Genomic DNA, 23,394 nt, shown 5'->3' on the forward strand with positions numbered 1-23,394 from the left:
AGCCGATTTCACCCTTACAATAGCCTGACCCGCCCCTAAAATTCCCCAAATCAAATGCCTTTCTTGCAAACATCTTTTCTAAAGTTGCTCCAAGATCTACCACAAAACAATATTCAAGAACATTTTATAAGAAAATCTGTTTATTTTTTAGGACATAAAACAGAATGAGAAATGCTTTCACAGCATACCTGCTTGTTGCACAAACAAGCCCCCAAAATTCAGCTATCGCCCCAATGTGGTAAAAAATAACCCATAAAAATAAAAAAAATATTTCACATTAGAGGGTCTCAACAACCCTTTGGCTTTAACATGTAAAGGGTATGGGGGTTATTTCATAGACGGTCAATAGCTAGTTATGGCAGGAAGATAGGCGTCTGCGTTCTGATAAGGATCTGACGTTTCCATTCTTTACCCGCTTTCAAAGATGGGACATCGAGGGAATAATGCTGAGGAAAGGCTCTAATGAGCTGAGGGTGCATTCATGTTTTAATCATCATTGGCTATGTTCACATTAGGCAAAAAAGTTATTTGTTATATATTTTTGCGGGCTACTTTACACAACCAATTGAAATTACAGTGAATGGAGAATTTTGGGGGCTCTTTTTTTCCCCATTTTTTCCAGGGCTATTTTGAGCATTTCTGTGGCAAAAATCGCCCTGAGCCCAAATATAATTCCCCCCCCCCTGGTTCACATGTGCATGTACCAGCTCTGTTTCATAAATACATGTAGAGTATGTTTTTCATTCGGATGGGTGAGATTTACAGTTCATATAACTTAGAAGTCTGTTGCTCTATTCCATAACACTGGAAATATACACGTAAGAAATGATTAGTTCAAAACCAATCTGAATAGGGTCTACGGGTATTTACTTGTAACATCATCAGTCTTGTGTGATACCCCTTTCATAAACCCATCCTCCAATTAGCCGCCTAAGAGTAATGTGGATAATTCAATAAAAATTGCGTTCACAAACTCCGAAAATAATCCGCACTATTTTTACGAGCGCCCGTCCTGAAAAAGTTGGATAATCGTCATGACAACTGCACACGCCCCCTCCGATGCGGTTGTGTTGGAAAAGGGTGACCTTGAGACCGCACCATGGCAATTATCCGCATTATTTGGAAATGCGTTCATAAAGTCAAAATCTGGTCCCGATGCCGCTATTATGCGGATAATTGCAGCATCAAAATAATGCGGATAACTCTGGTCCTCCTCTGATTTTACGACCAAATTATGCTGCTATTAGCCGCATAATTGGGGTTATGAAAGGGGTATGAGAATGTGCCCATATGACCCCTTTTCAGGCATTGGTAGCCAGTGTGAATATATTATATACACTGTCATATAAAGATTGTTTATATGGTAATGAAGATCCGCAGCTCTTGGAGAGCATTTCATGAAACAAAGGTCTTTGATTTTAAGTTACCGAAATCCTTACATCAATCGATTGACTCTGATTCGTGAAAAACTCACCTGATTATTACAGGGATGCTCCAGGCTGGAGATATTTATAACTCAATAGATAGAGTAAAATTCACAGAGCACAATGCTGAAAAATTCATCAAAATTGGATAACAAATAAGTAATAACAAAGTTATTGAATTTTGAAGTTTATCAAATTAAACTCGTGAAAACAATTATATGCACATCGTCATGAATATTCAATAGGTGGGCTGATGATGTCACATCCCCACCTTCCTTTTTATTATGATTTATGTTATTACATGAAATCATAAATGCTTCATTTTTTCATACATACTGTGTAAATGATGTGTCTCCATTATGATGAAATAAGTTGCGGCAATTATTAATAACTAATGCTCTTTAATCAGTTGTCAATCCAGAACTTTGTTTTACATGTAGTTCTTGGTAGAAAAATTTTGAATTTTACTCTATTTATTGAGATATAAATATTTCCAGCCCGGACCATCCCTTTAGGTTACCAAAATCCTTTAGTATGATTGGCTCTGCTTTGAGAAGAACTCACCTGATCATTAAAAGAAAGATTATTTGTGAGGATTGTGAACATGGCATTGGTTTGAATTGTGCTTGACAGTTCCGAGTAATAGAGGTGGAATGAGTCAAGAGAAGAGTCTTTGAGTAGAATCAGTGCACGACGGTTAGCTAGGGGGCCGGACTGGGGGAGCCCTCTCACAACAGGGGACTTTTCAGACGTGTAATTAATGGGATTGTTGGATGGTTCATGACCTTTGAAAAATGTTGAAATTACATTATATATAGAGCACAATTCAACATTTTGAAATGATTTTAACTTATATGGTGTGGATCTACATGTACAGTACATGTACGGAAGCCACATCATGAACAGGATTCTCAAACTAGGACACCGTTCTCATTATACTTTCTAAAACTAGTTTTATACTGGATATCGGTTCAGGAAACAGGAAGATTGCTTTGCTAGCGTTCCCATTTGATCAGCCGAAAGTGGTTTTCAAAACCACTTCATGTAAAGTGGCCTTGTTGCTATGGGAACGCTCTCAGTGGGGGTGACACGTTTCGTGTGAAATTTGAAACCGTAACGTCGATATAGTACACACAGTGTGTGGAGAAGCGCGCTTGAAATGTGCATAGATTGCTTCACAAAGAACGGTTCGTCCTCACTTACGCTAAAACCAGTTCAACAAGGGAAAGATCTTGAAAACTACATCGTGATGTGGTTTTCCGAACTGGTTTGAAATGATCGCTTCCAAGACCGCTTCGAGCGTTCTCATAAACTAGTTTCCAGTAAACTAGTTTTAGGGTGGTAATGAGAATGGGGTCTATGTGATTTTCTGCAGTCAAAGGAATTGCTTCACACATGCATGCAGGCTAGTACTGCCCTGACTTAAATGGGCTATGACGGTATACTGCACTAATTCCTTGCTGCACTCGTAAAAAATAATGGACTATACTTCTGAATTCATGAACGCATTTTTATTGCCAACCTGTACTTTTCTTTGCATTCAATCCAGACATTTTGAGGGTGAATAAGGAATGGGGTATCAAAATCCCTCGATGTGAACCCACCCCTATCCCATCAATTCAATGAATACAAAGCCACAAAACCCTTTCACATTGCAGGGTGCTACATAACTTTTTAGAAGCACTTGCCCGGTCGGGCAAATAAATTTTTAAATAGTTGGAATATACATGTACTTGCCCCAAAATATATTTCACTTGCCCGAAAAATAATTCTTAAAAAAAGTTTTACCTCTTCAAAAGAAAGTTTTGCGGTTTTATAAACCATTGACCTTTTTTCTCTCTTTTGACATGAACTGATCTACGTGTACCTTGTTATTGCATTTCTTTTTCCAAAGTGATTTTACCTTGCCTGCCATGACCAAAATTACGGTCAATATCATATATCGACCCTAATTTTGGTCATTCTACTGTGAGAATTTTGCTTATTCTAACACTTGCCCGATTCTAACTTTTACTTGCCCCGGGCAATCGGACAAGTGCTTATGTAGCACCCTGCATTGCTGTTACATCCCATGAAACCAGAAATCTAAATACTAGTGTGAAAAGACTGATCATCGCTGATCAAATATAAGACCACCTACATGAGCATGCAAAGCAGTGAACTTTTCAACTCTACATATGATTTCATTCATAGATGTACTGTATGTCAGAAATGTTGTCTGCATGTATCTTTTTCATTTGAAGTTCTTTCTTTCTTATTCGAAATCACTTTCACATTTTGGGGGAAAATATCAATTCCAGATGTTCAGTTTTTTCTTGATATCCATACATGTACACCTGTTATGTACTGTATGTTGTTTGTCCCATTTTCAATTCATGCAACTCTGATACTGATACATCTTCTTTTTTTCTAATTTCATTTCTGTCCGCTAACCCCCCCCCCCCCCCCCCAAAAAAAAAAATCAGAATACTACATGTACAGTACATGTACATTGTAAATAATGAAATCAGAACCGTAAATAAATGAAGGCCTACATTTCCCTGTTTGAATTATTATGATGGTCAATATTTTGTGTACATCACACCAATTGAATATATGCAAGCAGATCCTCTGTGATCTGTGATGACACTCAAAACCATGGAGCTGCATGTATGTATAGCTTCATTCAAGCAACAAAGCCCTCAAAATGTCTCTTTCTGCTTTTTCTTGTGGTAATACAAACTCTTTATCCATGATGTATTCTTTAAAAATCTGTATTACATGCCCTCCTATAGAAAGAACACATGATCTACTGATAGATGTGATAAAAGAGGCAATTTAAAAAAGTGAAATATATACTATTAAAAGTAATGGGGAGAGTTGTTCACAAGTGACATCACACATCTTTGTCGCATTGCCAATTTGGCGATCTCCATATAGCATTATTGCAATATTCAAATGCTCATAATTTTCTCATTATTTGTCCGATTTTTCTCAAACTTTCGTTGATCTGTTTCTTTGATTTTTCTGTTTTCACACAAGCTATCTTGTTCCAAAGATTTCATTCTCCTTTAAAGGACAGGGTGGTGGTGGGGGGGGGGGGGGGGGAGAGGAGGTGAGGTACATTGTAGATTCACATTTTAGGGATGTAAAGGGTAGTACACTGCCATGTAGGTCTACACCGTATATCACTAGCTTGCAAGGTCCTCATTGCAATGCAATGTGCACGTATAGAGACCAACCAAGGGGGGGGGGGGGGGGGGAGGTAGCATTACACCCTCATCCACCATCCTAATCCACCACCAGCGCATCAATTCCACATTAATCAGGGCTGAGATGTGGCTATCAAATGGACACCTCCCAGCCAAACACCCAATTAGTGGGATGGGCCATATCATTGTCAGCGAATACCATCAATTCAGGCATTAAACCATGAAAGACAATCTATACACACCACTCCAATCCGCTCATTTGTCATCCCCTACGTACATGTACATACGAGCCTGGATGAACTGCAATCGGTTTCTTTTAAATTTTCCCCAGCCTCAATAAACATTTAGCACTAGCTGGCCAACAAAGACTCCTTGGAATAAAACTGTATTGACCTTAATGTACATTCATTTGGAAAGAGAGGGGCCGACTGCTTAATTTTAGGATATCAAAACTAAAGATGAAACCTTTGTAAAAACAAGTGGAATGCCTCTGGCCGTCTCACCTGCATCACGCGATTCAATATAGCAGCAGTGCTGATTTTGAAAACTACTATAACTCGCACAAGATGTTCAGTGATACTTGGTTACTCTTATTTCCACGTTTTATGAACTAGACCAATACACTTATAGAGATATGATGGCAATTCAACAAATACCCCCAACGTGGCCAAAGTTCTTTGACCTTACATGACCTTTGACCTTGATCATGTGACCTGAAACTCGCACAGGATGTTCAGTGATACTTGATTACTATTATGTCCAAGTTTTATGAACTAGACCAACACACTTTCAAATTTATGGCTGTAATTCAACAAATACCCCAATTTGGCCAAAGTTCATTGACCCTAAATGACCTTTGACCTTGATCATGTGACCTGAAACTTGCACAGGATGTTCAGTAATACTTGATTACTATTATGTCCAAGTTTCATGAATCAGATCCATAAACTTTCAAAGTTATGATGGTAATTCAACAGATACCCCCAATTCGGCCAAAGTTCATTGACCCTAAATGACCTTTGACCTTGGTCATGTGACGTGAAACTCATGCAGGATGTTCAGTGATACTTGATTAACCTTATGTATAAGTTTCATGAACTAGGTCCATATATTTTCTAAGTTATGATGACATTTCAAAAACTTAACCTTAGGTTAAGATTTTGATGTTGATTCCCCCAACATGGTCTAAGTTCATTGACCCTAAATGACCTTTGACCTTGGTCATGTGACATGAAACTCAGGCAGGATGTTCAGTAATACTTGATTAACCTTATGGCCAAGTTTCATGAACTAGGTCCATATACTTTCTAAGTTATGCTGTCATTTCAAAAACTTAACCTCAGGTTAAGATTTGGTGTTGACGCCGCCGTCGCCGCCGCCGCCGCCGCCGTCGGAAAAGCGGCGCCTATAGTCTCACTCTGCTATGCAGGTGAGACAAAAACAGGAGGTACATGCTTCCGGTGAGATGAAAATCCGCGGGCAAATACAGTCGCATTGCTCCATGGTCACATATGTTACCTCCACGTAATAACAACACTCGGAAAAAAAAACTTTCGAAAAAAGGCGCGCCCAATTTGACCTCGCTTTCCTGCTCAACGAAAATTACGATGCAAAGCCAGCTGGAGATCGTGATTTCCCCTCTGAAAAGTCAAGCATAAACAGCACTCCCAGAACCACGTTTATGATCGGCGTTTTGAATCGACGTTTGAAAAACGCTGATTCTGTCCTCGCAATGGAAGCATAAACACACCCTTAGTAGGTCCATGCTCTGACCAAGGGGGTTTAAATATCCTTGCTCTAACAGAGCAGGGTGCTACATACATGTACATGTAAGCACTCGCCCGATTGCCCAGGGCAAGTAAAGGTTAGAGTCGGGCAAGTGTTTTGAAGTATAAAAGACCAAAACTACTTGCCCAAATTGGGCAAGCAAATTCACACAGTAGAAAGCAAAATTCTCACAGTAGAATGACCAAAATTAGGGTCGATATGATATAATATTGACCCTAATTTTGGTCATGGCAGGCAAGATAAAATAACTTTGGAAAAAGAAATGCAATAACAAGGTAGTTCATGTCAAAAGAGAGAAAAAGGTCATATAAAACCGCAAAATTTTCTTTTGAAGAGGAAAAACTTTTTTTTAAAGGATTCTTTCGGGCAAGTGAGATACATGTAGATGTTTGGGCAAGTATATTCCAACTATTTAAAAATTTACTAGCCCGACCGGGCAACGTTTCTAAGAAGTTATGTAGCACCCTGCAGAGTATAGGAGGATGAATGCTCGCAGAGAATTTTCACACAGTTTTGATCCAGATTTCACATCTTTTTAAGCCTTTAAACAAGGCTCCACATTAACTTTTTTTGGTGGTGGCCCGTTCGGGCCACCAAAACCTTCAAATTATTTTTTTTGGTGGCCCGATATTAAAGTTTGGTGGCCCGAAAAATATAAAGAAAAACATTAAAAATGAATAAATGGTTTAACCACTGTAAAAAAAAAAAAAATAAAATAAAACGGCAAAAAAAAAGTGTGAGAAAATTCCTTCCCTAAATTTGCCAAAATGTTGGAAAAATTAACATTTCATATTAATGAAATGCCTTCCCAAAGTATTTGCTTTCTCAAGAGTTGTTTAAGAAGTCATTTATAAACAAGAAAGAAAGTAACTGTCTATTTTTGGCTAGAAAAGACCGGAAAAGACACGGCTTCGAAAGAAACCAAGTAACAACATACATACAAATGCACATGTGGGACTGTGATGTACTCACCTATGTGTTTTTATGTGTATTATTTTCATTTGGAAATCGGTCTTTTTGAGTCAAAAGAGAGGTCATGATTCCTCTTTTTAATGCTTGCAAATAATCAGGATACACCAGATTTTAGCAAAAAGGTCTTTCGAAGGGCATTTCATTGGTGTAAAATGTGACTTTGACTTGGATTTTCACAGTTCTGTGGAAGATTTCTTAGCAGCAACATTTCGTATTACAACTCCCTGAGTCTGAATAGGCTGCTAACGCACAGCTGCTTCAAGCATGCAAAGCTCACGCCAGCCGGCCAGCGCGGCCGGCTGGATAAAAGCTACTTAATGCTATAGCGGTAAGCCAACTTTGTGTGTGTGTTTGTGTGTAGATCAACAAAAAGGGCGCATGACGAACAGGCTTGCAATTTGAACTGTAGAAAGTTGATAAATGCGTGCAAAATGGGGAGAAAAATTGCGCTATTCTGAAAATTATTGGTTGCCCGATTCGGGCCACCAAAACTTAATATTTTTTTAATAATGGTTGCCCGAGGTGAATTACTGGTGGCCCCGGGCCACCGGGCCACCGCTAATGTCGAGCCTTGCTTTAAAGTTTAAATACGAAAGGGATAGGCCAACATTCAATGTAAATAGGGGCCTACAATGTACATGCTGCTGGTCAGAGTAAAAGGGAAGTGCCTTGAATGGGAAATCAAAATGACATCACTCCAAGTCTTCGAGGCAAGCCAATTCCCTGACAATCGAACAAACAGATTTAGCCAATCAGTGGCCTTTGATAGAATCAGCGAACGCAAAATAGGACAGAATGATTCAGTTACATTCTAAAGAGTAATCTAATATACTACTGTCGTTGGGAAGCCTGAAATGCCTTGTGAAGCCACACAAAAAAGAAATGCTGTGAGTCACAAATTATTGAAGTAACGGAATGTTCTGGTCGAGAACAGTACTGCTTGCCTCATGCTTTAAACATAAACAGATTACTGCGCATATGTATGCATTTATACCAACATTTCAAAAGCTCAACATGGTCTATTCCTGCCTTTAAAGGGATGGTCCGGGCTGAAATTATTTAAAGCTTAATAAATAGAGTAGAATTCACTGAGCAAAATGCCGAAAATTTCATAAAAATCGGATAACAAATAACAAAGTTATTGAATTTTAAAGTACACATGTATAGCAGTATTTTGTGAAAACAGTCGTCATGAATATTCATTAGGTGGGCTGATGATGTCACATCCCCACTTGATCTTTTGTATTGATTATATTATATGAAATTAGGTTCATTCAAAGTTTTTCTTCCAAGAACTAGAAAATATGTATTGACAACTGATTTAGTGCAACAGATATTTATTGTTGCAACTTATTTCATTATAAAATAAGGGAGACATATTATTCACACAAGTATGAAATAATGAAAAAAAAAATGACTTTATGTAATAACATAAGAAAACGGAAAGTGGGGATGTGACATCATCAGCCCACCTAATAAATATTCATGACGACTGTTTTCACAAAATATTGCTTAAGTTCATTAACTTTATTATTTGTTATCCAATTTTGATGAAATTTTCGGCATTTTGCTCAGTGAATTCTACTCTATGTAGATATTTTCAGCCCGGACCATCCCTTTATTACTGCCTTACATCTCCAATATAATGTAAAAAGAAAAAAAAATCATGGATGAAATGCACCTCATCCATTTCTTATAAAAAAAAAACCGAAAAATAAACACAAACAGGTATTTAATAAAGAATAGAGTTGTTGAAGACATTTTTGATGATACAGTAAAAACCAGTTGAGGTAAAATCCTTCAAAAATTGACTCTGTAACTGTTCTTGATTTGGATGTCGGCAGGGGAGCTACATGTACATGTATCAAAATAATTCTCAAAAATCTCAATTTTATACTAAAACATGTGAAAATAGGTAGTACTATAGGTTGTGAAATGTAGCCCCCGAAATTAAAAAAAAAAAAAAAATGGCCTAGATCATTTGGATGTACATGTATGTAGTCCTATGGCTATAAAGCATCCAGCTTTCGGCTGAGCTGAAGGGTAAGTGATTGATCTTGGTCCCTTCCTGAGCTGTCACTCTGATTATCAGGATGCTTTCCAGATACCCATCCTCTTCCTCATTATCAAGATGATGATGATGAAAGGAAGAGGACAATGATTAGAGGAAAGGAGTCCAACCCATGCCTACAGAAAGATGGCAACATCATGATATCCAAAGAAAGAACTCTATATTGGGCCAGGATTCGGAACTCTGGTCTAATTTAAAAACAAAGGAATGGATAGCCAATAGTGGTAGGCCTCCTTTCTATCAAATTTTGTTGTTGCTGGGCATGAGGAGTTAGTTCATCAATCTAGTACGTATCCATGCAGAGTCGAACTTGTATCGGGTGCAAATATGTAGGGAAAATTTGACAAGGAAAAAAAAAAAAAAAAAACTTAATAAAAAAAAAAAATTAAAAATGAAGGACATTTCGTCTCCCGAAACCAAGACAAGCGCCAAACAAAAAGGTCATACCACTCATTTTACGGGGTGCGCAATGAAGGCATTCTACAGGGTTCACCGTTATTTATACTTTAATTTCAAATTTTATAATGTGTTCCCGCACCTTCCGCCACTCCCTGCATCTGCACCTGTCAATGGTAGCCCAAAATAATATGAAAACTCTGAGCCAACCTTTTTCATGGTGTTGAGACAGTGGACATTTCTGAAAAGAAATACAGCATTCTGCCTTTAATACCCCCTTTCATCTACATGTAAATCATAAAAGTACAAAAGACATAGGCCTACAGTGTAGCGAAGCCGAGGATAGGACTTCCCCAACCCTGTTGAATTGTCGATGATTCACAATTTCTTCTCTGTCCCTCCATCGAAGAAACTGACCTCACCTCACAGAGGACCTTGCCACCAACCAAAACCTTTCCTTTCTCTTCAAGAATCTGACACCCCCTTTCCTCTTTGGAAAATAAGTATGACTTGATGGACCAGTTATAAAAGATAAAATGTCCAGACCAAGATTGAATTACTGAAAAGAAAGACAAATATATAAATAGGCCTACACTGTGGATCAGTGGATGAGTCATGAGGACCATCTACACAACAGGAAAAAAAATTGTACTCATGCTACATGTATGATGTAGATGGATAAAAAATGTTTAAGTGATGTACCCATTATATAAAAAATGCAATTATGTGATGGAAATTCAGATTTTTTTTCAGAAAATGCACAGCCTACTTCCAAACTTAGGCCAATGTGTTTTGATTTAAGATTATTTAAAGCTTTAAAAGAAAACAATTTGAAACATGAACACACCCACAAATAAATATCCACAGACCTCCTCAGCGTCTCGGACATTCAACTCAGTAGTTCCCTATCAAGTTAAATGTCACCATTCATGAAGAAGTCACCAAGGTCAAGCTTTCTCCTTGAAGCTGAACTGTGCACGTAATTAGCCTACAAGGTGAATATCCCTCAATGTGTAGGCCTACGTACATTTCTACAGTATTATGGCCTATTCCGTTGTAGACTAAAATACCATCAGAAGTCAGTCACTCCTTCCTGAAATGAAGTTTGTTTCCTACAAAACACATGGAATATCTTAAAAGGTGCCAGAGGGAGCAATTCTATACCATTATCATTCCTTATAGAGATGCGAGCAGATGGCTTTGTTTTAGGATTACATTCTTCTTTTCTCGGTAGTAATACACACTGTCTGCCGCATTTTGCCCGACAGGCAATGATATAAATTTCAAACGGTAAATTGCCAATTCGTCAACTCACCACATGGTCTAATTCATGTCCAATGCCATTTCGTCCATCAACATTTCGTCTAACAACCATTTGGTCCAATAACCATTTGGTCCAATCATCACTTCGTCTACTCACCAGTTCGTCTGTGACCATTTCGTCTCATCACCAGTTGGTCTAATATTTGTTTTATTTTCATTCATTTTGCCCAATTAACACTTACATGTAGCCTAATTAGACCAAATGGTATGGACTATTATGGCCATTGGACCAATTGGTTATGAGACGAAATGGTGAGTGGACAAAATGGTAATTAGACCATGTGGATATTGGACAAACTGATGGTAGACCAAATGATAGTTGACGAGATGGCAATTAGACAAATTGGCATTGGACCAAATGAAAAATGGTAAAACAGTTACAAATTATCCTGTCCAAACAGCCACATTGGCCTTCATCTCCACAGTTTGCAAATGTATATTTGACTGGTACAGTGTACATATAACTCACCAAATAATGCATTATTCGCACAAAAAGAACTCCAAGTTGATTCAGGAATCAAATAAAAGATTTCGTCTCCCAAGAACCGACAACTTTCCTTGATTTTGATTGGCTGAGAAGCATAGTTTCTATGATAAATATAAGATAGAACATACACTGTAAAACCTCAGATGATGGAAAGATCAAGTAGGGAATGCTCATTGAAATCTAGCCGAGATGAATCAAAAGAATACATGCATACAGTCTGCTGTCACATCTACATTTTTGTAGTTTTACTGTCCAGAAGAAAATCTTGGGCTGATGGGGATGGGCCTCACAATGAGCAAATTGACTTTACTCATAGATCGGGATTCTGAGAACATCAGTCATAAAAGAAACCACGGTTTCGGTTTGATCTCGAATCAAGTTTCAATTCCAAACTTTAATGCCATCTCTTGAGAAATGAAATCTTTGATTGAAGCAAGGAGGCCAGAGGGCAGACGGAACAACAGTTTCGATGAATTTGTGGTTTTAGATGAATTCTATTTCACATCGTATGGACGGACATGACTCAATCAGTTTGAACAAGTTATCCTATGATGTTGCCATTGCTGTGCTTTGGGAATGTTGCTAGAGGTAAGTTGCACACCTATGACATGTACACGTATAATGTACAGTACTACCGATACTGTATGTCAAGTGTAAATGGCCCATCGCCCTTCTCATCTTCAAACAACATTTTTGTCAAAGAGCAAATTTACAATGTACAATGTAAACAGACCTTGCTTTGACCTTGTTCACTGTGCAGTTTAGGCTAAAATTGTTCTGTATTGAATGTGAGTAAAGTATTGTATGTAGGCATGGAGAATAGGTATAATTTTTTTGTAGCTGGTCTAAGTTAAGATATATTGGTATATTTGGAGTAAAAAACATTGAAAATGAAATCATTTGGAATAACAGCAATATTACTTTTAATAAACGTATGTTGGTATTTGAGAAATGGAAGCATGCAGGTATAATTAGGGTTAAAGATGTTATAAGAAATTGTCAGTGGTTAGCACCAAATATTTTAAATAAATCTGTCTATTCTTCTCAGCTTTTATTTGATTTAGAATATGCTAAATTAAACAAGTCTTTTCCTGTTTATTGGTTGAATAAGTTGTTTATAAAGGAAAATTATCCACTCGAATTAAAAAAAAGTGAACGAATCTTAATTTCATTAAAAAGTGGAGAACAAATAACTCTAGATTATTTACCAACAAGAAAGATATATTCTTTATTATGTTCGGAGGTATCGGAAGAACCAGGCATTGTTTCTTTTTGGTCTAATCTTTTTTCATTACCAGTTTCCTTTAGTTGGAACCATGTATTTTATTTTAAGTTGCATTTAATTGTGGATAATAGAATTAGACAATTTAGTTTTAAATTTTTGAACAAGATTTTACCCTCAAGAGACAATTTATTTAAGTGGCATGTAGTAGAAAACAACTCATGTAACATTTGCGGAGAAGTTGATACCACTTTTCATTTCATACTGTATTGTAAATATGTTCGATTTTTTTGGAAAATTATAGAAAGGTTGGTATTTTATATTTTCAAGATTACTATTTCTATAGATGACAAAACATTAATCATAGGTTATGATCTGCAAAGTTCCAGCAATGTTATGTGTAATTTATTTTGTGTTATTGCTCAATTTGTTATTTATCGAAATTACATAAAAAGCATATTCAAAGGAAAAAGATATGATGCGAATTCTTTATGGATTGAATTCAAGCTTACTATGATTATTTATTTAGAAAGTTTATGTAAACAAAAAAGCAAGTTCGGAATTTTGAAAAAATGTGATATTCAAAAAATTATTGCATTATTGAAGTGAATTGATTTTTTTTAAATTGTTTGTATATATATATATGTCCATGTGATGTGAATAAATACCTCGATTAAAAGGATAAAAGAAAAAAATAATGGGGGGGGGGGCATTTGTAAAATTAAAGACCAAGGAGAATTGTTTATTTGCCAGTCCACATCCACTTTCCCTCCAGTTTAAAAAGTTAGATTTTCCAGGTTATCATTAAAGGCCTATCTATGTATACAGTATGACACAAAAAAAATCAGGTCAGTTTTAAAGAATTTGTTTTGGGAGGGGGGGGGGGGTGGACTGTGGAACGTCAATGTAGGCCTACAATGAATGATTCCTGAACAGACAGCGAAAGAGTATGGATCAAGTACAGGGCCTAAAGCTGAGATGAATTGTAAAAAGAAAACAAAAGAGAGAGGGTTTATTTCCAATTCGTCTAATGCCAATTTGTGGTCTACCATCAGTTCATACATGTACTATACACATGGTCTAATTGCCAATTCGTCCACTCCCCATTTCTTATAATAACCAGTTGGTCTAATAGATATTTAGTCCATAAACCATTTGGTTTTAATAATTGGACAATTAATTGTGCAAAATGAATGAAAATTTAATAGATATTAGACCAAATGGTTACAATGTATGCGACGAAATTGTCATAGACGAAATGGTGATTAGATGAAGTGATGATTGGACCAAATGGTTGCTAGACGAAATGTTGATGGATGGAATGGCATTAGACCAAATGAAAGTAGACCACGTGGTCACTGGACGAGTTGGCGGAAGACAAATTGGCAATTTTCAAGAGGGAGTTGTAAACTTTTTTGAAAGGGATCCAAAAAAGTGAAAGGGGGTGAATGATGATGGGGACAAAATAAAGATTAGGCATACATGTACATGGCGATGATCTGATCCCCCCTTCGTCCCCATCCCCCCCCAAAAAAAAAACATGCATGCCTTTCTGAAATGATTTGACTCTGTTAAAATGGGAGTCAATTACATGCAAAGAGGTTGATCATTTCATAATTTGTCCAGTAGACGCAATTTATTAGAAGATAAATGCATCGGAAGGCGAACAATGGAAGAGGAAGACGTTGTCTCTCTCGGTAAAAAGCCAATGAATATAATGGCAACACCCTAGCTGACCTACATGTACATGAATGTAATGTCCATATTAAACTTAGCCAAGTAATCAAATCAAGTCTTGTATTATTGGGTTCACAGACAAGTCATAGCCAACGATTCACCCTAATTCAACCAACCGAATCGCATACAGACAATAAACAGAACTACATGTATGAGAGAATGCGAGTCCTGAGAGAAAAGAGGAAAAGAACGAAGTGAAAGGAAGGGGAAGAAGGAATACATGAAATCACAAAAAATTGAAAAGAGGGATAGTGGGTGAAAATAACAGATAAATTAAACATTCAAGTATACTAGAGAAATGTACATGTGCATGTGCATAAAGTGCCTACAAATGTACATCATACAACATGAAATAATATGCATCATGTCCCATGTTCACACATAAACCTAATATCAAAGACATTGACAGGTGAAAAATGCATGTTTGTCTGTGTTTAAATTCTATTCATACTTTTGTAAGACAATCACAGGCATTCAATAGTGACAGAGCAATCTAGAACAGACTTTGACCCCTGTTACATCTGAGAGATTCCCTACCTCGGGCCGGCCCGGGGCCTACCTCGGGTCGGAAAGAAATCAGATGTAAACATCCCAAACCTACCTCGGGCCACCTTTTAGCGAACCTACCCGAGACCACATCCAGAGGTAGTCTCGGGTAGGTATCGGGCCGGCCCCGGTCCACCGATTCGTAGATGTAAACGCACACAAGCTTTCGAACCTATCTCGGTCCGTTCGCCAGCTGTCAAATTACGTCATAGCGTGCGCTATCCCCTCCCTAGCCCCGTCGTTCTTCGAATGTTTTGCGGCATGCGACATGTGAATTGTGATTGATAAAGTCTTTGATTTTAGTGGAAAGAAGGAAGCATTTTAAACGTATCCTTTTCAAGTCGATCATAATCAACAACTAACGTACGCTATCCGATCATAACCAAATGGCGAGCTAGCAGCCGACGAGTGTAACGAAATGTAAACAGCTTCAATTAGCCGAATAGCGCGCGCAAATTATTCAGAGCCTAGATCGAGAGCGCCCTTTGGTGTCAGCAATCGGATACCGCTCGAAACCATACCGATAGGGGAGGGAATGAACGCTGTGATGTAAACAGACCACATTTCGGACTCGGTCCGTTCGCGAAGCTAATCCACCAATAATCCAGTCAAGGTTGCAAGTGGACTCGGTCTGGTCTCGGGTAGGAAACTTTCAGATGTAACAGGGGTCATATTCTCTTTTATATTGTATGGAAGCAAAATACTTTTTTTTTTCATTTTTTAAAAGAAGAATAATGTACTTATTCGATTTGTTGAATACCCTTTGGCTTGACACTGACATTTAGTATCAAATAATTCTAACTTTGGAGTTTTAAGATTTTTAATGAAACCATTTTAATAATAGAGGTACATGTAAAACTGTAGGAAAATTTGATCACAAATAATAAATATCCATCAACTGGATTGACCAAACTGTCCTACATAAAGCAGATCTGCTTCAATTATCATTGAATACAGAGTACATGTAGGCCTAAATCTTTGCTGAAATCAATCCCACTCCTGATTGAACACACAGCCAATCTGAAGAAAGAAACATTCGCATTTCAATTTCTGTGGCATGTTGGGAATGCTGCCATCGAATTCACCCAACTTACCTCAATTGAGAAAGTGTGTTCGCTCCTGATTGACCCCAGCGAGCCAACAGATACACAGGATACTTAAAAACTGAAGGTGAACTCTGGAAGAAGCCTACCTCCAGTCAGGTCTTGGAGGATGGACTTGAGATGCTTTAATATCAGGAAGGGAGGAGGATGATCAGAGAAGCCATAAATCTGCACATGGTTAAAATGAGGAAAAAGACACTAATTTAGTGATTAGCAACAGTGGGCATAATTAGGATAAAAGTGGTAAACAAGATTTTTTTTTTGTAATTTCAATATTTCAAACAAATAATCAGCAACTGGCAGAGCTGTTCCTGTTCGATAACAATCAAAATTGCTGTCAATTTGACGGGAGCAATGCTTTGCGGGGGGGGGGGATGATGGGAGGGTGTTGAGAGGAGAGAGGGAGGGGAGTAGAGGGAGAAGAGAAAGGAGAATGGGAGGGAAAAGGAGGGGGTGGTACTTGCACTTTTATTAAGAATGAAGACAAATAAACATAATTATACATGTATGTCTCCATAGAGACTGCCAACTGAAAAACGAATGAAAAAGTTTAACTTTGTACATGTACATGTATCTTGTAGAAATACATGCAATTCCAATAGCAGCTCGTCACCTTGTCGAATCTTGTGATTCAACAAATCACACCCAGGCGGCATAGGCATAGTAGCATCACTCATTTTATACAGAGATTTTCAAACACTCTTGAATATATCAAAACATCAATCACAATATTTCTATTTTGATTTGATTTATATTTTCACATTCCATAAAAACATACAGCTTGAACATATGCGAAGATGATGACAAAAAATACATAATTTTAGTGCTTTCCAAAATATACAATATCGTGAAATATTCTTTAAATCATTTGATAGTGATAATGAAGGTTGAACTGGCACGGCGGCACTAACGACGGATTAGAATAAAGTGCTGCAAACCGAGACGCAGTGGAGGAGATAAAGACATTATCATAACGTTCATGTCAGGGGGGAACGGACAAGGGCGGATCACATGACCAGTAGCCCGTGATATGTACACCTGAATTATACAGGAGGGGTCAGTCAAGCAGGCACCAGGCCTTGCAGCAAGGCATCGGCCAAGCCGCCTGCAGCATGTCACACGGTAGCCATCAGGTCATGGCACAGGCCTGTCAAACTCCTGCCAATACTGTGGCGTAGTTGAATGTGCATTTAGGCCTATAGGAGACATGTGCCCTACATATAGCTCCCCTTTGATAAAATGAAATGAAGAGAAAAATAATACAGGGTTAAGGTAGTCGGAAAGAGAGAGAGGGAAATCGGAAAAGAATGCAACAAAAAGGCCTGAATTTCGGATCTACAGTACGTGTACAAGTATAACTACATTACATGTACATGTCTGTGCTTGCAATGCCAGTCCCAATCCACAACCACTACCCCCTGCAAAATCAAAACTTTTCAGACAACACCACCCCATTCCCGCCAACCAATAAAGTTAATCTTGAAAATTGAGATTACAAGTAGTTTACAACCAAGTTGACCCTTGGCCAAGGGAAAAAATTACACGGGGGGGGGGGGGGGCCTACAGAGCCCTGGAAAACTTAAAAAGAACCACTGAAATTCACATAGGGTCCAATGTAAACTCTAATACAATGTGGCAAACTCGGGCTGGTGAGCTCAAAAGTAGCCCCGGAAAAAAAGAAAAAAAATTCCCTGCCTCGGCCTTCATTCTGTTGGACGCTTTTCACTCTTTAAAAATCAAAGGCCTGCTTTGGCTAGTCTGCAGGCAGCCAGGCACAGACCCTGATTGAAACTTTGATCAGCAAGTGTGTCTCCACGCAAAGACTAGCACATACAAAACTTGCTGTTTCAGAGGGCCTTCAGTACACAAGGCATGAGTAGGCTGCACATTTAGACCCTTGCCTCGAGTGAAGGGTTTGCACAGCAGATTATGCTTTGGCAGTGGAAGTATTGGGAAGAGAGAGTGACACTTTGAAGCAAGCCTTGGAAACGGTTCCATGACAAAATTCCTCACACTAATCGAATGACCAACTTCAACCATGGGTTTATAAACCCTACCCTAAACCTAACAAACCTTTATACATGAAACCCCATTGCAACCCTATTACCCAAACCCTACATCGAAATTAAGCCCTGAGCAATTATCGCAGGAGCAAATGTCGTATCACCTGTGAAACTCATTATATGGACAGGCCAACTTCTGTGTTTTTATAATCAAATTGAACTTCATTGTCTGGCAGGAAAGTAGGAATATTGAAAATATTGGCAGAAGAAACATTTTCTGCTTGTCATTTTTAATACCGGTAACAAAAATGTACTGACTGAGGGCCATAAATGTACATAGGCCTTTTATACATAAATGTACATATACAGTATGTACATCGTTAAAAAAAAGTATGGTTTGTGGATTTCTATAGAAAACATAGGCCTTCATCAATGTACAATGTGGCAATCTAAAAACCAAACCACAATATCACAATGAATGTAATTTGTGTAGTCAGTCAAGGGTAGAGTAATAATACATGTGGGAACACAATCAATTATTGTTTACCTTCCCACGATACACTTTCCAAAAGGTCATATTATAAATGTAATTAACAAAATATTGAATGTGATGTTTTGATTAAACATGGGATGTGGGTTTTCAATTTGCAATTTAGTTGGAAATATACATGTAGGCCTTTATGGTAGCAAGGTCAACAGTTTGGTCTGATCATGGATATAGGCCCAAATTTGCAAAGGTGGTTTTTCATTTACCGCGTATATTAAAAAATGTCCAATGCTATTGCGCGCTTTTGTCACAGTGCTCCAAACTGACGCCTGTTGCTGTGGTTATCCACGCTATTTTATTCATGAGTCCACTGTTTTGAATTACATGTAATGAGTCCACTCTTCAAACAGTGGACTCATGATTAATAGCGTACTTAACCATGGCAACACGTGTCAATTTGGCGTACTGTGACAAAAGCGCGCATCAGCATTGGACATTTCTTAATATACGTAATAAATAAGCGTAATTCATACAGGAAATCTGCATAAACAATGGGTTTAACCGCCTTTGTGAATTGAGGCCACATGGTCTGATCAGCCCAAAATTTGCAAGTGCTGTGAATCAGTACACATGCCATGCCCTTGAATAATGTGGGACAGTGATTTTCCGTTATACCGGTACGGTAAAAACAAAACAGAAATTCTGTTTGGTTCTTATACTTTTCATGTAAAAATTCATGGAATTCCCCTTTGCAAAACGGAATTCAGGTTTTTGCTGTGTACATTTTCAGTGACAAAACGGAATTTCTATTTTTAGATCGAGTTGAAACGGAAAGATTTTCAGAAATGGAAAAGGCCATTTTTTTAAACGGAAAATCACTGTCTCTATACTTGTAGTTGTACACATGCATGTAATACAGGGCAAAATATATATATTCAACCCTATCATCATTACTATATAGTCTGCAAGCACAGACTCAAATTTGACACTTTAACCAATTATATACATACAAACGTCTAGAGTAAAAACTACATTCAGAATGCCAAACTCTTTTTATTTATATGTCTGTGTCATATAAGAGCCAGCCACAGTACAAAGTGAATCTAGTCTCACAACTTCAGACTCTGCATTATGCACAGTATGCGAAAAACAAGGGTCTATGCCTGCAGACTAATCATGATACAAGTTCAACTTCACTTCCTTGCAGAGGACTTGGTGGGGGGGGGGGCTACTCCAAGGTATGTGTGTATCCTGGAAACTGTATTACATCCTCCTTTTGATGAGGGGGTTATCAGAATGCATTCTGTGAAATCTCACCTGCAAATATTGATAGAGGAAGTGGTAACATTCTTGGCCAACAAGTACACTTCATCGATTACCAGGTAAACGGTGCTTTTATTAAAACAAGGCCCTGTGTCTGTTGTAATATACCTACCGACTGGAAAAAAGACTATTCGCAGAAAGCCGAGTGAGTGCGAGGATTTCGAGCTCAGTCACAGGGGCCTATTAGGAACCTGATTTGGATTTCTATGTTAACTATTGTTTCCGAATCGCTACCCGAGACGTAGCGGCCAATCATCGTGCGTATTGCTCGCATTAATGAACCCGGTGTGACCCTGTGCCACAGAAGCGAACGAAGCCGGTCCACTGATCTGAACACAGATCAGAGACCCGGTCCCATGATGTCATCGACAGAGACGGTGCGAATTGGCGCATCGACCGCATAAGCATTGTCATGAATAATTCATATATTCACGTCTTCACCAGATTTCAAACGCTCTCGCGCTCACTCGGGTATCGCCAGTTCTCTTCGTCGGCTGCTAGTCTCGTCTCGACCACCGCTTGACGAGGAATAGAGCAAAGTCAAAAGGCTAGGGTAAAAGTTTGTTCTTGACACATGGACAGATACATCTAACAAATTTTCAAAAAGAAGCTGTACAAACCATCGCTCCCATTGAAAGTGTACGAAGTACATGTACAACTTGGCTGACAACCAACTGAAATTGGGGCGCATGTTTTAGCAGGCAATGGAGCGGAAGCAAATCTGTGGAAAAATGTCACTAATCACTGAACCATTTGCGTAAGTATTACCACAGGGATGGATGTTTACCTCTTTGAGGTGAATTGAGATGGATTTAAAAGATGTTTACCCGATGTAAACCAACATTTAATGTAGGCCTGACTCATCCTATATAATGTTACCAATTTGAAGCAGTTGCGCTTCCTTTGCCCCCTCCAGCCAGGGTCCCGTTTCATAATTAACTTTAATAATATTCTATATTACTGTCAGCCAATCATATTGAAGGATTACAGTAGCTTGAAAGTTGAAACTGTTAAATTGCAAATTTGTTATCACAACCTTTATTATAAAATGGGACACAGAATATCTTTTAATGTCAATAATTTGTAAATAATAATAATAATTGGATTTTATATACATGTATAGGGGAGATCGGGGTTACTAGTTGGAACGCGGGGTAAGTTGAAACATTGTAATTTTCTTTAACGCCTGTAAAATAAATTTAAATGCAATACTGGCCTCAATTTATTGCTATTAACAATACAACATTGTAGGAAGAAAACTCCCTATAAATTGTGGGTACGGGTGAGAGCCTACATGTACATACAATTTTCAGCAAGAAATTTACCAATATTGTGCTGCACTCAACCCAGGTGCTCAAGGTGAATGGGTACCCAGTAGGAAGAAATGCCTGAGCGCCCAATCAAGGTAGCCGTGCTGAAGCCGGGGTAATAATCACATAATCATGTTTAAAGCAGGGCCCACTTGGAGAAATGTTCAGTTTTCAGACTTAAGTGGCTACCCTAGGACAAATTTGACATTAATTAATTATTATTATCATTTATATTACATGTAGCATTTCTTTTTAATTTTTGGGGTGCTAGTTTTTCGCAAATTACTGCCCAAACCTGCAATGAGGATTTTCCAGACCAATTTTTTATATTGTAGGACTCTTGTGAGCATTACTGGGGCAAAATAAGGGATGTAGGCCTAAATGTACACATACCTGTTTTCCTGTACGTAAGGTACCAGTATTGAAAGTTCATGAATATTCCATTATCAGTCTACTAATTTTCCACACTTACACCCCTATAGTACCATCATCGACGACATATTAATACTGCATTATTCTATAGTGGGTGGTTGCGGTTTGTACTTTTACAATGGCCCAAGAACCTGCACACACCATGTTGACAATATAAACAAAACTAAGGCTGGCCTTCTCAGAACACCAATGAATGAATGGAAAACTGCAGAGCACAATAGCATTATCGGATCAGTGCACAGTGTTTAGTGTCTGTTATAACAGACATATTGATTATTGCCTAGCTGTCCGCGCGGAACAGCATGTGTTGGAGATTACAGCAATAGTTTGCATAAAACTGTAATCAAAAGTGATGATCTCACTGCCTTGGAATACAGTTGTATCGTGAAACATGACTCTATTGTAGAGAACTGGAAAATAATTCATTCATTTTTTGGCCTACATGTAAATGTATCACAGCTTTGGTATGGTACATGTAACCATGGACGACCAAACCCTATTGCAACCTAAATTGCCCAACATGTACATGTCCAAGTATATCCTCAAAACGACTGATATAACCGCTGTTTCGGAGTTCTTTTTAACATAAATTTTCTGATTTTTGGGGGTCCTCCTCCTACATGTACACAGACGGATGTCTGCCATAGGGCTCGTAATGGTGGAGGTTCGACCAACAAGTACAGCGACTATAGAGAAAAGAGTGTGCTAGCGCACCATCCTCGATTACTGCTTAATTCCACCTCTTGATGGGCAAAAAAGGGCACAAGAATTTTAAGAAAAGTAATAATGAATGTACATGTAATCAGCTTTACCACCTTTCACAACTATAAGCTGGAAAATATAGAATTTTGATGACAAACACGCAGGGTCAGGTTCTTTCTTTGATCATTCATCGTCATGTTTGTAACTAAAGCATGTGAACGCACCAGCCAATTACGTCCGTGTTATCATTTCAGTTCATGAACTGAATATGGTCAACTTGATTCCTGTGCATTCCAGTACACATTCTGTTGTTTTTGTTTTTTCATCATTTTGAAGATACCATCCCAAATTTGCCAGAATGTTCGCAAACTCTAGCACATTTTCTGCGACCTTGCTTCTTAACCCTAAAATGGCCGGGGGGGGGGGGGGGGGGGTGAATCAACCCCCCCCCTCAACATTTTCTGCGATCATTACGCCGCGCGAAATTTTTTGACCGCGCCACTCGCAGAGTTTATACTTTCAAGTCTCGCGCATCTTTTGAGACCAAATTTATGACGCCCGGGTACGCGGTTCCGAAATTACGCAACATTTTGTAAGTGCATGTCGGACCAAAATTTGTTCCAAAACGTGATTTTGTGTACAAAGTCAATGCAAATTGAGTTTTCTCATCTTATTCATAAAGATATGATTATTTTTACTTTAAATAGCTGAAAGCAATTGATTTTAGCATAATTATGCTTCAAAAAGGTTGTGCAATAAATCTGGTGAAAAAACAAAGAAAAACAAAAGGTTGAAAAACATAGAAATACATAAGAAATTCATAAAACAATAAAATACATAAGAAATTGATTTCCAAACCGAAGTTTTTTTCAATTGC

The 23,394-nt window shown here is 38.2% G+C and overlaps 1 long non-coding RNA gene across 1 annotated transcript; it reads right to left on the reverse strand.

Annotated features, from left to right (window-relative positions):
* Positions 1–11,640: 11,640 nt before the first annotated feature.
* LOC135156329 (uncharacterized) lies at positions 11,641–22,088 on the reverse strand. The gene is made up of 3 exons (XR_010295434.1): positions 21,777–22,088; positions 16,252–16,428; positions 11,641–11,753 (listed from the first exon to the last, which is right to left on the reverse strand). It is a non-coding gene; the product is annotated as an uncharacterized LOC135156329 (long non-coding RNA).
* Positions 22,089–23,394: the final 1,306 nt, after the last annotated feature.

The sequence above is a fragment of the Lytechinus pictus genome, chromosome 13 (assembly GCF_037042905.1).
Source record: "Lytechinus pictus isolate F3 Inbred chromosome 13, Lp3.0, whole genome shotgun sequence".
Lineage (NCBI taxonomy): Eukaryota > Metazoa > Echinodermata > Echinoidea > Temnopleuroida > Toxopneustidae > Lytechinus > Lytechinus pictus.